Source organism: Microcaecilia unicolor, chromosome 6 (genome assembly GCF_901765095.1).
Source record: "Microcaecilia unicolor chromosome 6, aMicUni1.1, whole genome shotgun sequence".
Lineage (NCBI taxonomy): Eukaryota > Metazoa > Chordata > Amphibia > Gymnophiona > Siphonopidae > Microcaecilia > Microcaecilia unicolor.
In genome coordinates, this window is record NC_044036.1 from 127,458,184 (window position 1) to 127,475,438 (window position 17,255).

The window sequence follows — 17,255 nt, forward strand, 5'->3', positions numbered from 1 at the left end:
CTCAATGAAATTACATAGAAATACTTTTAAAACAAATAGGAGGAAATATTTTTTCATTCAAAGAATAGTTAAGATCTGGAATTTGCTGCTGAAGGATGTGGTAACAGAGGTTAGCGGATCTGGGTTTTAAAAAGGTTTGGACAAGTTCCTGGAGGAAAGTCCATAGTCTGCTATTGAGATGGATATGGGGAATTCCACTGCTTGCCCTGTGATTGGTAGCTGTTGGATGCAGGATAGTGGGCTAGATAGACTATTGGCCTGAACCAGTATGACTATTATTATGTTCTTAACAGTAGATGCATTGCTACAAGACAACAGGGTCTGCAAAGCTCAGCAAATGGCATGAGGTGTAAAACAATACAGGCCAACTGGGCCACTAACACTGAATGCCTTCAGAAAAGAACAATGATCTTCAGCACATATCTGATCCCATCCAAAAGTCTGATCCAAATCTCTGGTGTTTACCTAAGTACACACTCTTTATGGATTGTTCTATGGTACAATGTACAAAAAGTTTACAGACATTCTTTTAAAAAGACACTTTCACTTTTACAAGTGGTCTCAATCTTTGTTGTGTTCACGCTAAGCTGTACAGGATTAGGTGAATGGGTTAGCAGTTGCTGGAGTTGAACTGCACCCAGTTTCCCCAGCTTCCAGGAAATTGCTCAAACCCTTTGGCCACTAGTCCAAGCACAACTCCATACTATTACACTGAGGGACCCATAGCAGTACATAGACTAGATATCCAACATCTCTGGAGGGGCATTTTTGAAAGGGACGTCCAAGTTGCGATTTGGACATCCTTGCAAAACGGCAAAATCCAGGGGCGGGGAAACCCATATTTTTGAAACAAGATGGATGTTCATTTCAAAAATAACATCAGAGATATCCAAATCCTTAAATTTGGACGTCCCTAGATTTGGACGTCCCTAAACATAGACGTTTCTGACTTTTGGCGATTTTCGAAACCAAAGACGTCCATGTCAAAAATGGCCAAATGCAAGCCATTTGGTTCTGGGAACAGCCAGCATTCGTAGTGCACTGGTCCCCCTGACATGCCAGGACACCAACCAGGCATCCTAGGGGGCACTGCAGCAGACTTCAGAAATTGCTCCCAGGTACATAGCTCTCTTACCTTGTGTGCTGAGCCCCCCAACCCCCCCCCCCCAAAACCCACTACCCCCAACTATACAACACTACCATAGCCCTTATGGGTGAAAGGGGCACCTAGATGTGGGTACAGTGGGTTTGTGGTGGGTTTTTGAGGGCACGCTGTTTCCTCCACAAACGTAACAGGTAAGGGACGTCCTTGTTTTATTTGATTATGGGTGAAAGACGTCCAAGTGTTAGACACTCCAAAGTCCTGCCTTCGCTACCACTCCAACACGCCCCTTTGAATTTTGGTCATCCTTGCGACAGACTACAGTTGGAGACGTTCCAATTCGGGTTTCGATTATACCGATTTGAACATCCCTGGGAGAAGGACATCCATCTTCCGATTTATGTTGAAAGATAGATGTCCTTCTCTTTCGAAAATGAACCCACTGGCCAAACACAAACCACCCTGGAATGGGATAAGGACTGCAATAAAGACTGCAGCACATTTTTACAGCAGCACATTTTTACAGCATGCCCCAATCACAATGATTTAGAGCGACTGCCAATCCCATAATACATCGGATCTATGTCTGCAGAAATCGTGGGCTGGCAACAAATCTCACTCCAGGAACAGGGTAACATGGAAGCTTTGTTCCTGTCACAATCTAGCATTTCTTTTGCTGTGCATCAGTCTGACACCCTTACCCACTTTCTCCCCCAGTCATTAGCATTTACTCCTGAGGCCTTGGAGATACAGATAACCCATGCTCTATTTCCCCAAACACACATTTTTCTATGTGAAACACCCCCTTTCTGGAGCTTCCTCAGGTCCGGGGTCCAAGCTGGTGGGAAGCCTCCTTGAAGGGCAGACTTCTTCAGACCCTTTCACTTCACAGTTGACGCTCGGTGCCTCCACCTGAGAAAAAGAAGTGGTTAGTGAATTCAGAGACCCTCTTCTCCTCTCAGGGACTCAGTCTCTGTTCCAAAACTCCCATGGGATGCAAGCTGGCAATTAGTTAGAATGGCCTCTGAGAGCCCTTGGTTCACATGGCACTTTCTAGGATTAAATCACTCCATAGTCTGGTGATTTATATGAAAAACAAATGGAACTTTTATTAACTTCTGCAACCAGCAGCTCAGACAGTTCAAACCAGTGAAAATGGATAACAGTCCAATATAAATTTGACTTGATTTTAGCAGAGAATTTACAAGAATGCAGATCAGAAATATATACACTTTACATAACACCTCTTCTTGTCCACCCTTTCCAATTGACAATCCACCCCACATGGGCTATGTGGTTCCTATGAACTTTCTCAGTTTTGAATGGAGAAAGTTGCTGTCCTTTATGAACTTGATCACAGCTGCACAAATGTTCTGTAAGTTACTCTTAATTCTATATCATCAGTACTTCTTATAAACTCTAACAAAGGGCCGTCTTCAGTATTTCACTACAAAGGTTGTTTTGCTAATACTTTATAAAACCTCAAAGTTCAATGTTAATGGACAAGAACTGAATAAGCTGTACCTTTTTTCTGCAGAACAATGAATTGCATTGAGATTAGGTTATCATGTGTCCTTCACTCAGATAGAAAAACAAACCTTGGATAATTCAATCCTCATCCACTAATTCTAGAGTTCATTATGAGCATTAAGGCAAAATATGCTTTATTACGTAGTTACCTCCCCCATTATTTATTATCAAAAATAAAATGGGGATAATTTAAAAAGAGGATTCATATGTGAGAAATCCAAAAAGACATTATTTCAGCCAATTTTATAAAAGCAAAAAGGTGCCTATTTAAGCCTTTCTTGTAAAAGCAAATAGTTCTTAATCATCTTTATAAAATACAAATCCAGAACCAGCCCCAATTGCCTGCAAATTAACATGCCTCTGCTCCTCTAAAAATATGTCCTTGGGAATGCTGTTATGCAGATCACATAAATATAGGTACACTTTGGGGGGTCTTTTACTAAATCTTTGCTTGAGTTATCTTCAGCAGGGCCTATTTTATTCCTATGGACCCTTCTGCAGAGAACTCAAGCTAAGCTTTAGTAAAAGACCCCATTTATGCCTTTGACATTTTCCATATTGCTTCAAATGAATGCACATCCCTACTATGTCACATCAAAAAATGTTTTAAATAGGTCATGATGTACTTTCAAGGATTTTATGTATAGGAAAAGATCAATATTCCTCAATCCTTTGAATTTAGATATCTTTTTTTCCCATAGATAAATTATATAGGATACTTATATATTTCAAGTTAGTATGCCATTATAGTAATGTGGGATGTGGTTATTATTACTTTTTATAATTATTAAGCTATGTAGCCATTTTTATGTTTAAAACATTATAGATTAGTGCTACCTGTTTTGGGGACAAGCTGGCTCCTTTTTCAACCTTTTTTATGTTATGAAATTTAAATGCAGACTTAAGAGAATAATTTGTTGTGATTGTTAAGCCAACTTCACAGAAGAAAGATAATAATCATCCATCTGCTGCTATCATTATTATTATTATTATTAAGTGCAGGATGACAACTTTGTTACATACGTGCCCCCTGTTTCCATAACAGGATGCTTAAATTTACAATAACATAGTAAATGATGGTGGATAACGACCTGCATGATCCATCCAGTCTGTCCAAGAAGGCAGAATAAAATACACATACTTGGGGAGGGGGGAGAGATCAAAATGGCAACAAAGTGAAGACGTCAATCATTTTGCTCTTGCCTTGGTTCTGATATTTCCTGGCTGAGTTTTTGCAGCATTTTTTTAATGCCTAAATGAAGAGAGAAGCAGGCAGCTTCTGTCCAGCTGCAGTAAGACCCTCCTTTGTGGCAAGCAGCAATTACCGGCTTCATGACATCTTTGAATTGGGGCATTCAGGCTGGCCTGACAGTGAAGGAGAGATTGGACCTTGGGAGTGAGGTCTCACTCAGCCCTGCAGGACCACTGCCTTCCCCCCACAACTGAGAGACCCTGCAGTGTTGGGTTTTTTTGTCAAGCTACGGAAGCTTCGTTGCCTGGGGTGTTCACGGGCAAGCTGATTCTCCAGGAGGTTACTGTGCCTGTAACATCATTGGGTGATCTGTTTCAGATACCCCATTCAAATGGGGAAAGGATTGGAGGTCAACTGGAGGAAAGGAGAATTCTAGCTGTCCCACCTCTGCTGAGGCCTCTGGAGGTGACCCTCAACACTATCTGGACAGCCGTAGACTCTCTATACAAGCCTGTGTGGAAATTTCTCCCCTTACTAGCAGCCCACATTAAGGATTGCCAAATGTGAAGAGGACTTGAAGATAAGTTAAATATATTAGATTCTCAATTTCAAAAGTCTCAGGTGACAAAAGAGACTTCGGGTCAAGATAAACTGATATTACACTGGAAAATAGAAAACGTGGATAATTTTACCAGGCATTTGAATCTGAGACTTTTGAATTTTCAAAAGTTAATTACTACTACCCCTAAAAAATTGTTTTATAGATTCTTAAAAAAATAACCTTAAGTAATCTGACTCTGGGCTTCCACCTCTCCATATATTATTTATCAATTCCTAGGCATATATATATTCTGCTGGCAATTCATTGGTAGAAGTACCTTCTGATAGCTTGAATATCACCAATATTTTGGAAAGTTTGGTTGAAGAAGTAACTTCAAGGACTACTTTATTGGTGACATTTGTTTTTCAGCAGGATAAAGAGATGCTTTTGTGACTCTTTTTTAGGTCTGGCGATGTAAATTTTCTTGATGGGAAAATTTCTATCTTCCCAGATATTTCCAAATGGACTCAAACTAGGAGGAAAAACTCATGTCTTTAAAGCAACACGTTATTTTATTTATTTTTTTTGGTGGGGGGCTAGATTTCAACTGAGATATCCTTGTCTGGATTTTGGCATTCATAATTTGGACATTTCAGTTTGTAAAATGGTTGTTCATTTTGGATGTACTCGCATATTTTAAAACAGGAAACCTTGATGTATTTCCAATTCAAAAATGGCTGTGAGATGGACATTTTTTTTAATGTTATGAGTGGAACATCTCAATTCTGATTAGGTTGTCCTTTCGAAAATGATTCTTCATGTGTGTTTTAAGAGATTTTAATTTATCTTTTGAGCCAGAGTCTGCTCTGTTTTTAGAACAAAATAATTTTTTGTTCATATTTATGTTTTAATTGTACTTTTGAGCAGCTGGTAAAAAATAAACTAACAACCTATAATGCTGGTCATCTATTGGATTTGGTATTCATTCATTGATCATTGTATGAACATATGATATCCTCTCCAACTATTGATGAGGTAGTCTGGACACATTATTCATTGATTACCTTTTATTTTGGTGGGAGGCAAAGTGTAAGCAGAGAGTTGACAATATATGCCAAGCTGTTGTGCATCACCAATTTATCAAAATTGTCAGAGGAATGGTTGCCATATTTAGATTTTTATGTCCTGTACTGAAGATGATATGGTCGATCATTGGAATTCATTCCTCTGTGAGAGGAGTCTTTTACTAAGGCGCACTCGTGTTTTTAGCTCACACTAAAATTGGGAATGCGCTAAACATTAGAGACGCCCATAGGAATGCATGGGCGCCTCTAACATTTAGTGCATGCCAATATTTAGCACGCGCTAAAAACATGAGCATGCCTTAGTAAAAGACCCCCTGAAGCTTTTGATTTAATTGCCCATGTAAAAGATAAATGGGGTGGGACTTGATATACTAACTTTCTGTGGTTACAATCAAAGTGGGCTCTACATATTATATACAGGTACTTATTTTGTCCCTGGGACAATGGAGGGTTAAGTTAATGAAGAAGCTGCAGTGGGGATTGAACCCAGTTCCCCAGCTGTTGCACTAACCACTAGGCAACTTTGTATGTAGGATTGTAGTTCTGATGAACCCTTGAAGGAATGATGCACTTAAGAAATTACATTTAGCCCTTAAACAGTGTGAGAGAACATAGAAAACATAATGAGATGAAGATTATAACTTGTATGGGATTTCCTTGAATTAAAATATGGGAGCTTGAAGATTGTTAGAAATAATTATTTTAAGATTAAACTCTCTGGGGAAATAAGCAGACCATGAGAATTGTTCAGTACTGGGTAAAGTTTTTAACTAAAGAGAAGAAGCAGTGTTTTTATACTGGGGACTTACATGCTAAAACGGTAGCTGATTTGTTTAGTTTAAATGGACACTCTTGTCTTTTCTATCTACTCTTGTTCCTTTGATATAGGTACTATCCACAGAGCTAATGGCAGTCCCAGCTCAATATTTATATCTAGTGCCACTTTCTATCTGGATAGTAGTGCTGAATATATGAATAGATTTAAACGCCATGCACTGACCATAGAATTTGTATATTGACCTTTATAACCTTGGCTTTGCATTATTGTGTCCTTCTGGGTTATAAAATCAATGGAGTAGATATTCCGTGCTAGTTAATTAGGTAGGAGAGGCTCTTACTCAGTCAGCTAGTGCTGACCGGACCATGCAGTGATATTCAGAAGCACTTAACTGGATATTAACTGTGACCATGGCTTCCTGCCGCCTTGGGATATTCGTCAGCACTTACCTGGAGAATGCCACTGAATATCCCCACAGACTACCCAAACAAAACGTGTGGAGGTCAGGGGTAGCACTGGAGAGGAGCCCACAGTTATGCGGGTACAAGCAATACTTAGTGTCAGCACACACATAGCTAAGTGATTTAATGTAGGACAACTCAAAAGCTGTCTTAAATAAGGCTGCTTAGCTATGCGGGTGCTGGCACTGAATATCGGGTTGCCACCTGCATAAATAAAGAGCCTCTGAGGCCTCTCTTGCCCCCTCTTTCCCTCCCCTCTTCCCCTCTCTCCCTCTCCGAGCCAGGGCCGGTCTTAGGCTAAGGCGGCCACATAGGGCCCCGCGCTTAGGGGGGCCCCGCGCGGTGCGCCTCAGTCAGCCTCTTCCCAGGGCCGGTGGCGGTCCGACACGGTATTTATCTGCCCGCCCTGGCGCCCTCTTCTCCCCCCAACCAACAAGGATCATTTTTCTTTTAAATTTACCCTCCGTCGCTGACTCGCCGGAATCCAACTGGACAGCACAGCAGGCAGCGTCACTGAAAGCGCTCCTCCCCTCCCGAGTCCCCCCGACGTCTCTAGCAGAACGCAGAAGCTCTTCCTGATTCGTTCATTCTCAGTGTCCCACCCTTGAGGGCGGGACACTGAGAATGAACAAATCAGGAAGAGCTTCTGCGTTCTGCTAGAGACGTCGGGGGGACTCGGGAGGGGAGGAGCGCTTTCAGTGACGCTGCCTGCTGTGCTGTCCAGTCAGGTTCCGGGCTGGCGACGGAGGGTAAATTTAAAAGAAAAATGGTCCTTGTTGGTTGGGGGAGAAGAGGGCGCCAGGGCGGGCAGGCAGTTGAACATGGGAGCGGGAGGTCAAGGGAGAGAGGACCTGGACATGGATGGCAGGGCTCAGGGAGAGAGGGGAATTGCTGGATAGGGATGATGAATGGAAGGGGCAGGGGACAGTGAGGAGCATGGATGGGAGGGCAGGGCTCAGGGAGAGAGGGGAATTGCTGGATAGGGATGAATGGAGGGGGCAGGGGACAGAGGAGCATGGGAGGGCAGGGCTCAGGGAGAGAGGGCAATTGCTGGATAGGGATGAATGGAGGGGGGAGGGGACAGAGGAGCATGGGAGGGCAGGGCTCAGGGAGAGAGGGAAATTGCTTTATAGGGATGAATGGAGGGGGCAGGGGACAGAGGAGCATGGGAGGGCAGGGCTCAGGGAGAGAGGGGAATTGCTGGACATGGAGGGGAGAGAGGAGAATTGCTGGATATGGATGGATGGAGGAGGGAAGGGGAGAAAGGAGCATCAATGGACATGGATGGGAGGACAGGGCCCAGGGAGAGAGGAGAAATTGCTGGACATGGATGGCAGGGTAGAGAGGAGAAATGTTGGGCAGGAATGGAGGGAAAGAAAGACAAAGGAAGGAGATGCACATGGATGGAGGGGAAGGGATAGAGGAGAAATGCTGGACGTGGATGTAGGGGAGGGGAGGAAAGTAGATGCACATGGAAGGAAGGGAGTGAGGAGAAATGCTGGATAGGCATGGAGGGGAAATTGCTGAATTTAAGGGCTGGATCGGAACACTTTGAAGGCAGATGCTGAAACTGGAGAAAGGATAGGAACAGGGCTACAGATGGTAGACAGGATACATAAGGACACAGGAGGATGGTGGACATGGTGAGAGAAAAAATATCAGATGGAAAGAAGACACTGCATAAAACAGAAGAAACTGGGACCAAAGCGAATAGAAAAAACAAATGATCAGACAACAAACGTAGAAAAAAGTATTTTATTCAGAATTTATTAATTGGAATATGTCAGCTTTTGGAAATGTGCATCTGTGATATTTTGCATGTAAGTTTCAATTTTTCTAGTATTGCTGCATGCTGAGTCTGACTTCTTGAGGTAACTTTCCAGTTCAGTATTTTGCCTTCATATCTGTTGTGTCATGTGTTTTTCATGTGTGATCAAGGTGCAGTATCCTGCTAGCATGTAGCATTTGCAGCCCTTTTTGTTTTTTGTTTTTTTTTACGAGGTAGTGTATTGGTGTTTTAGAGCCTGGTGTAATTACAGTTCTGCCTTTCCAAGCATAAGGTTGTGCTCGTCCTGTCCTTGGAATTAGTGCTATTATGGTTTGGTAAGGTTATGAGTGTGTTTTTGCACAAGTTTGTGTATAGTGTTTTGCAGTGGAGAGATTGTGTGTCCGCACCTCTGACCCCCCCCCCCCCCCCCCGGGTTATGAGAATTGGAACTACTAATTGTAGTGGACTTGAACTGAATAATTTCTGGAGAGGGGGGGTTCATGATAGCATTGTGCTTATTATTTCAATCAGTTTTTCTGTACAAGTTTAGCTTCATTTGTCTTTATTTGAAATTTTATAAATAAAATTTTTTCTAAAAATTGAATAATATTATCAATGGGGTGGAGCTGGGGTGGGGGCGGGGCTAGGATGGGGCGGGGCAAGGATGGGACGGGGCTAGGATGGGGCCCCACCAAATTGGTCTGCATAGGGCCCCGCACTTGCTAAGACCGGCCCTGCTCCCAGCCTATGGCACGAATCTCCCTGGAAGACCCTCCATGCCTCCCACCCATCCGGATAGGCTCCCAGGCCAACCTGTATCACTGGTGGTCCAGCGGGGTCATTGGGGGCAGGTACTACTATGAGCTGCTGCGAGAGGTCACGGCAGACATTTTAGAGAGGCACTGCTAGGGGCAAGAGCAAGGAGGCTTTACTTGCCCCAATGACTCTGCAGGACCACCAGGGATGCAGGTAGGCCAGGGGGAAGGGCCTACCTGGATGGTTGGGGAGCAGGTTGGGGAGGAGTTTCTTACTTCAGGCTGGGAGGAGGGAGAGGGAAAGAGAGGGTATTGTTGGGGGCGGGAAGGGGCTCAGGGGCTTTGTACATTTTTTTAAAATAAAGCTATGTGGCCCCAGGCCGATATTCAGCTGGTGCTGCTTACCTTTTAATGCACTTTTAAATCCGGCACCCAGCCTGTCCAAAATTATCCCCCTATATTCAGTGCCAGTGCTCAGACATGGCCTAGCACTGAATATTGGGGATAATTTAGCTAGTGTTTGAAAAAGCACTGACCGCTGCAGGTTGAATATCAGGGAGGCCTGTGAATAAAATGTAGCAGATTGGTGAGGCAAGATTTCCCTTGGCTAAATCTGTGTTGGCTTTGTTCCATTAATGCATGCCTATGTATATGTTCAGTAATTTTGTTCTTTTTAATAGTATCTACCATTATGCTTGGCGCCAGTTTCAGGCTTTCTGGTTTATAATTTCTTGGGTCAGCTTTAAAACCTTTTTAAAAAAATAGAGTTACTTTGGCTATCCTTCAGTCTTAGATTTTAAAGATAAATTACTAATTACTAATAATAGATCTGCAGTGTCATTTTTAGTGCTGTTAGCACTCTGGGATGGATATCATCCAGTCAAGGTGATTTGGTACTAATTTAGTTGGTCAATTTGCCCTATTACATCTTCCAGTTAGACAAAGATTTGTTTCAATTCCTCTGGCTACTCACAATTAAATGCCATCTCTTCCATGGATAGCTCCCCCACATTTTCCTCAGTGAAGACTGAAGCGTAGAATTAATTTAGACTCTGCACTATGACCTTATCCTTCCCAAGGTTCTGTTTTACTCCTCAATTATCTAGCAGTCCAACTGATTTATCTTACTGATATCTTGCTTTTAGTATACCTAAAACTGATTTTATTACACATTTTTGTATCTGAGGCAAACTTCTTTTCAAAGTCTATTTGCCTTCCTTATCAGCACCTTGCTTTTGTTTAGCAATTCCTTATGATGTTTTCTATTATCTTTATTTGGACCCTTCCTCCATTTTCTGAAGGATGTTCCTTTAGCTTCAGCTTCAGTAGCCACTTTCACTTCACTTTTTAACCATGCCAGCTGTCATTTGGCCTCCCTTCTGTCTTTCTTAATATACAGATTATATCTGGTCTGGGCATCCAGGATGTTTTTTTTTTAACAACATCTATACCTGATGTAAACTTTTGACCTTTTCAGCTGTTCCTCTAAGTATTTTTGTTAACCACTTCCCTCAGTTTATCATGTTACCAGCTTTTTAATGTTTGTATCTTTCCAGGAATGACTCAGCTTTTCGTGTTCACTACAAACTGTGTTATTCAGTTCTCAAAGTTATGAGCTGTTTTGGATGCTTTGCCTCTCATTACTGTGTAACCCACAGTTCCTCATATTTATAATGTGTGTTATATTACAGTAATATAACACACATTAGTGCTCTTTAAGGGGCAAATAATGTATGTCAGGGCTATAGCACACTTTAATAATTACCCACTTTCCCCCAGATTCTATATAGCACACGTCTATCCATATGTAAATCTAAGTGTATTCTATAGCTACACACATAGATTGTTTTAACAAGCTGTTAAGCATTGTTAACAGCTCTTAACAAGCAATAATGAGCACTAATTGGCAAAAACTAGAATTTACACGCATACATTGCTAACCGCATTCTGTAATGTACTGCGACTAAATTCTAACACACACAGGCAAAAAGGGGTGTGGAAATGGGCTTTTCATGCACATTCAAACATCTATGTGCATTTGTTATAAAATATGGGCCAGTGCGCATAATCTACACACAGGGACTGACACCAGCTTTTCGTTGGTGTAAATGGAAGCACATAGATTTAGTCATGTGAACTATGCCTAAGCATATTCTAAATACTGTTCATAGATTTACATGTCGTATTTAGAATACGCTTAGGCGTAATTGCCTAACATGTATAAATTTTATTTATTTATTTATGGTTCATTTCTACCCCACATTTTCCCACAAATGCAGGCTCAATGTGGCTTACATGAATTATAAAAGAAGAAACGTACAATACATGGATGATTACAGAAGAATATAGAATGGGTCTTTTATATGTCTTTATAAAACACTAGCACAGACCTGCAGAAATAGTACCTCGATTGACTGTACAAACATGCACACCTAACATGAATAGCAACTCTTCCTATGCTCCATGTAACTCCTCCCCTAAAAATGCATATTCTAAAGTTGCAATCAAGTATGCATCTAATTGCGTCACGTCAGGGCCGCAGGGAGACTGAACTGGGCCTGGGGCAGAGCCTTGATCCCCCCTCCCCCCAATTGCTGCCGCTCGCCCCACACAATCCAATTACCTTTGCTGGTGGGGATCCTGAGGCTCCGCCAGCAGAAAACGTGTTCCTCCAGCGCTGCTGTTCTGCCGATTGCCTGCCCCTGTGGCTGCTTCATGCACCTGAGAGGAAAAGCAACTACTCAGCTGGGCAGAAGAGCAGCACTGGAGGTGCTCCTCTGGACTGGGTCCTCAGCCTCCAAGAGGGGCCTGGCCACGGCGCTGGAGTTTTCTCTCTCCTGCTCCTGTTGGGACGTGATCACTCGGGTCCCATCAGGAGCAGGAGAGAGAGAGACCCCAGCACAGGGCCCCCCTTGGAGGCCCAAGCCCGGGGAATTTTGCCATCCCTGCTCCCCATCTTGGCGGCTAAGTGCCACGTAAACTTTTACATGTGAGGTAAACGTATAAGCAGCATTATGCACATGAACAAAATGTATAAAAATACTTCTCAAACACATTTGCTTCTTTTCAGTTTGTTTTGATGAATGAGAGAAATATATTAATGGTTTAAAAAAAAATTCATGAAATGCAAGACAAAAATTGCTTCCAAGATTTACACTCGATACAGCCGGCAACTGCAAATTACACTGGGAAGGAACAGGGCTGTGCCTAGGGTCTCCGGCGCCCCCTGCAGTTGGCCCCGCGCCCGCCCCCCCCCCCCCCCCCCGAAAACGATCGCTACACTACCCGCCCTCTTCTCCCCAGATCCTTTTCTTTTTGTTTAAATTTACCTCTGTCCGGCGGCAGCATAGCGTTAGTGAGAAGGAGGCGGCGCTCCCCCGCCCCGACGTGTCAGTCTTCCCTTCGCTCAGTTCCCGCCTTCTTCTGACACGTCAGAAGAAGGTGGGAACTGAGCGAAGGGAAGACTGACATGTCGGGGCGGGGGAGCGCCGCCTCCTTCTCACTAACGCTACGCTGCCACCGGTCAGAGGTAAATTTAAACAAAAAAAGGAAAAGGATCTGGGGAGAAGAGGGCTAGGTAAGCATGGTGCGGCGGGGCGCCCCCCCAGAGGATGGCGCCCTCCTGCCATGCTTACCTCGCTTACCATGTTGGTACGGCCCTGGGAAGGATATTCCATAACTGAGAGCAGATTGCAACTTCTTTAGGATGAATGGGGTGCAATATTTCCCTATATACATTAAGCAGTTTAAGCATTCTCAATAAAATCCATGTACTACACTAAGAGGTCCTTTTTACTAAAGGGTGTTAAGCTCTTAACTCGGCATTAGCGCAGGAAAACAGTCTACTGCAAAACACATTAAAGTGTATTTTACCTATCTTTGCACTAAGCATGCATAAACTATTTTTTTTTAAATATTTTTGTAGAGGAGACATGTCATGGGTGAGGAGTGGGTATTCTTGCATTGTTCAGTTATCACATACTGATGAGCACACGGTAACTGAATAATGCAAACTTAACGCCGAAGCATTTACCACCTCTCTAATAGGAGATGGTAAGTGCTCCCACATTAATTTTTTGCAGGACTCATGTGTTAATGACAACATTAGCACACAACCTGGAAAAAAACCCTAAAAAGTACCATGTTAAATCTGTACTTAGCTCACAGGAAAATCCCTCATTAGAATGCATTAAGCCTAGATTTGAGCATATTTTTTAAATGAGCCCCTAAGACTTCACCAGGCTAAAAAAAAAAAGTGCTAATGTTTTGCTGATATAGAAGTAATTTTAGAAGTTATACATGTGTAAATAAAACACATACACACATTTACATGTTCCCTCTGACATCAATTTCCTGTTTGGGGCAAGGGACTGGCGGAGCCAACGGCATGCACATGGAGACTGCGGCCCCCCGAGTCTGCTTCAGGTTGTTTTGCTGCTGCTGCTACTGGTCTAGAGAAGCAGCTGGAGAGGCAGGAGGAACAAAGATGTGAGGGGGGGCATGGGAGGGGAAAGAGAGAGAGGAGAGTTGCTGAATGGAAGAGTGGGGGAAAAGAGGGAAGATGCAAGATGAAAGGGTGGGGGAGAGAGAGAGTGACACTGAATAAAAGGATAGGGACTGGATGAAAGGGTAGGGAGAGAAAAAGGGCAGAAGGTAGATGAAAGGATAGAGAGAGAAAAGGATATGCTTGGATGGAATGGGGGAGAGAAAGAGGGGAGATACTAGATGGAAGGGAGAAGAGGATAGAGTAAGTAAAAAACTGAGGAATAAGAAGAATGGGAACAGAAGAGCCAGGGTGAGGGAAAAAGATGTAATACTGTATGTAGACTCAGTAAAAAGAGGAAATTTGAAGAATGGATAGTAAAAATGAATAAAATCTGGGCAAAGAGGCAGAAAAATAAATTGAAGAAAGCAGAGAGGAAAAGGAAGATAAAGAAAATTGACAAGAGTTAAGAGAAGATGGAGGGAAGCAGAAACCAGAGTTCATAGCAACACAATTAGAAAAATAAAATGATCAGAGAACAAATATAGAAAAAGTAATTTTTATTTTCTATTTTGCGATTAAAAAAATATCTAGGTGTCAGTATCATCAAAGATAATACACTGAAATCTCCTGCCCAGTGTGCAGCAGTGGCCACCAAATAAACAGTCTGCTAGGAATTATAAGGAAAGGGATGGTAAATAAGATCAAGAATACCTCTTTATCACTCCAAAGTGTGACTTCACTTTGCATTCATTTCTGGTCAATAACGGAATTAGAACAGGTTCAAATAAGAGTAACCAAAATAATAAAGGCGATGGAACTCCTCTTGTATGAGGAAAGGCTAAAGAGGTTAGAGCTCTTCAGCTGGGAAGAGAGATAGCTGAGGGGAGATATGATTGAGGTCTACAATATCCTGAGTGGTGTAAAATGAGTAGAACTGAATCAATGTTTTACTCTTTCAAAAAGTACAAAGACTAGGGGGCACTCAATGAAGTTACATGGAAATACGTTTTAAACAAATAGGAGGAGGAAACATTTTTTCACTCAGTGAATAGCTAAGCTCTGGAACACATTGCTGGAGGATGTGGTGAGAGCAGTTAGCAGATCTGGGATTCAAAAAAAGGTTTGGATAAGTTCTTGGAAGAAAAGTCCATAGTCTGCTGTTGAGCTACACATAGGGAAGCCAATGTTTACCCTGAGATTGATAGCTTGGAATGTTGCTACTATTAGGTTTTCTGCCAGGTAGCAGATCTGGGATTCAAAAAAAGGTTTGGATAAGTTCTTGGAAGAAAAGTCCATAGTCTGCTGTTGAGCTACACATAGGGAAGCCAATGTTTACCCTGAGATTGATAGCTTGGAATGTTGCTACTATTAGGTTTTCTGCCAGGTATTTCCAGTTGGAAACAGGATACTGGGCTAAATAGACCATTGGTCTGACCCAGTATGGCTATTCTTAAGGTTCTTATGGCCATTTCAAAATATCTGCTGATTGGAGCTTGGGGGTACTTGGTTGAGGTATGTTTGGGTTAGGGAGTACTTGACTTTAAGTAGCTGAGAATTACTACCCTGCAATTCTTGCCTTATTGTTAAGTTCTTTCAGCACACAGTAGCTTTGTGCAGGTGGCCTCCAGTACAACAATTCTTGATCTGAAGGGAAGGCATTCACTACAGGTGAATACTATTTCAGGTCCAGGGGTGTTTCATCCAGCAGTTTATCTTTTCCTGGACCTGATCCTGCTCACTTCCTTCTACTAAGGAGAACCATTACTTTAAAAATCTGGCCAGTATGAACCCCATCATACTTGTTATTTCCTAGCTGTTAAAGGAAATTGCCTGGAGAATTTAAATCAGTGTTTGGTCTAATTCCAGACCAAATTAATGAGCTTCACCTAGCCAATCAGCCCAAAGAAGCATAGCATGCAGAAATGTTCATTCAGCACCTCTCTCTTGAGATGATGCCAGTCTCTCCTAATAAGGAATCTTGGTCCCAATGCTCAAAACTTACCGTGCTTGCAATGTTTGATTTAAACTGTCTGTAGCCAGTCTAGCACACACATTATTCAGCGTCTAAAGCACAAAGGTGTTCTGTGTTGCCTTTACCGTTCACGGTAGCAGCTACCATTAAGCCTATGCAAATCTATTATAATGAGCTTGTTAGTGTTAAAATGGCATTCCATGCGATGCACAGACATTTCTGTGCAATGCACAGAAAAGAGCGCCAACCTTTAATGTTGAAAATGTTCTGGCAGGTCTGGAGCTATTGTTGCATGAGGGCGACTTCTCAGTGGAGCAATCTACTTGCATTTTTTAATATCATTTGATGCACCATGCGTGTGTATTGTATGTATGTGTTCTGCACATAATACTGTGAAAAAAGTTGTAATAGAACATTTGTTAATAGAATCTGCACGTGTGTGTGAAATTTGCTATGTGCATGTATTATATGTGTGTGTCCCCTGCACATTACGGCACTGCAACATTCATGTCACCTTTATTCCCTGGGCATGGGTATAGCATTGACACTTACCATGAGACAGTTCTATGCATGTGCTAGGTGCTTTGCCTGTTGACCTGCATGCAGAATTTTCATGCATCTCATTTGCAAATGATTTCCTTTAGGCATAGATCACTGTTTCAAAATAGATAAGTTCAACTGCGGATATAGACTCACATGGTATTTAATGGCAACTTTTGAGCATCGGGCCCCTAGGGTCAAGAATCCCTACTTTTTAGGGAGAATAGAACCTATCCTGAATTTCTGCATCAGTGATGTATTGTGTTTATGCTACAGTCCTTGTTTCCTAGACCACTACTCCAGGGTTGCTTGCATTTTCTTGCTGTCAACGTAATTTATTTATTTATTTATTGCATTTGTATCCCACATTATCCCACCTATTTGCAGGCTCAATGTGGCTTACATAGTTTTATTATGACAGTAACATTACAGGATAACAGATACAATTAGTGAAGTGTGGAACTTGTGAAGGAGAAGAGGGAAGTGATAAGGGGTAGATATAAATGTTAGACTTTCATAGCTGAGTGGGATGATGATCTTAGATAGCACTGGACTGGACCTTTCCACTCTAGGAGAGGCAAACTCACATTATTGTTAATTTTAGGGCTCTCATTTATGCTTTCAAAAAAAGGTTTTGATGAGCCATGCCTCCTGATTTTCATTTACTCCATATGCCTTTGAATGAAACTGTATGCTTGCAAAGTCAACCAGTACTCAATATTATAGCACAGGGTCTCATTGCATAAAATGGGACTTGTGGTAAAATAACCCAACTTAATGTCAGTCCACTTTGATAACTTTCCCCCCTCTACGTATGCAGATGTTTTTACAACCTACCTTATAATAGATCCAATATCTAATTTGTTGCTAATGACTTATACACATTTCTGGGTATAAAATCAATGGATCAAAGAACCATGACAATTTGATATGTCAAAAAGCAAGTAACCACATAAATAAATAAGAAACCTTAACAAAATAACTATTGCAATGGAAATGTGATTCTATAAAATATTTGGGAGTATGGCTGAGTAAATTATTTGAA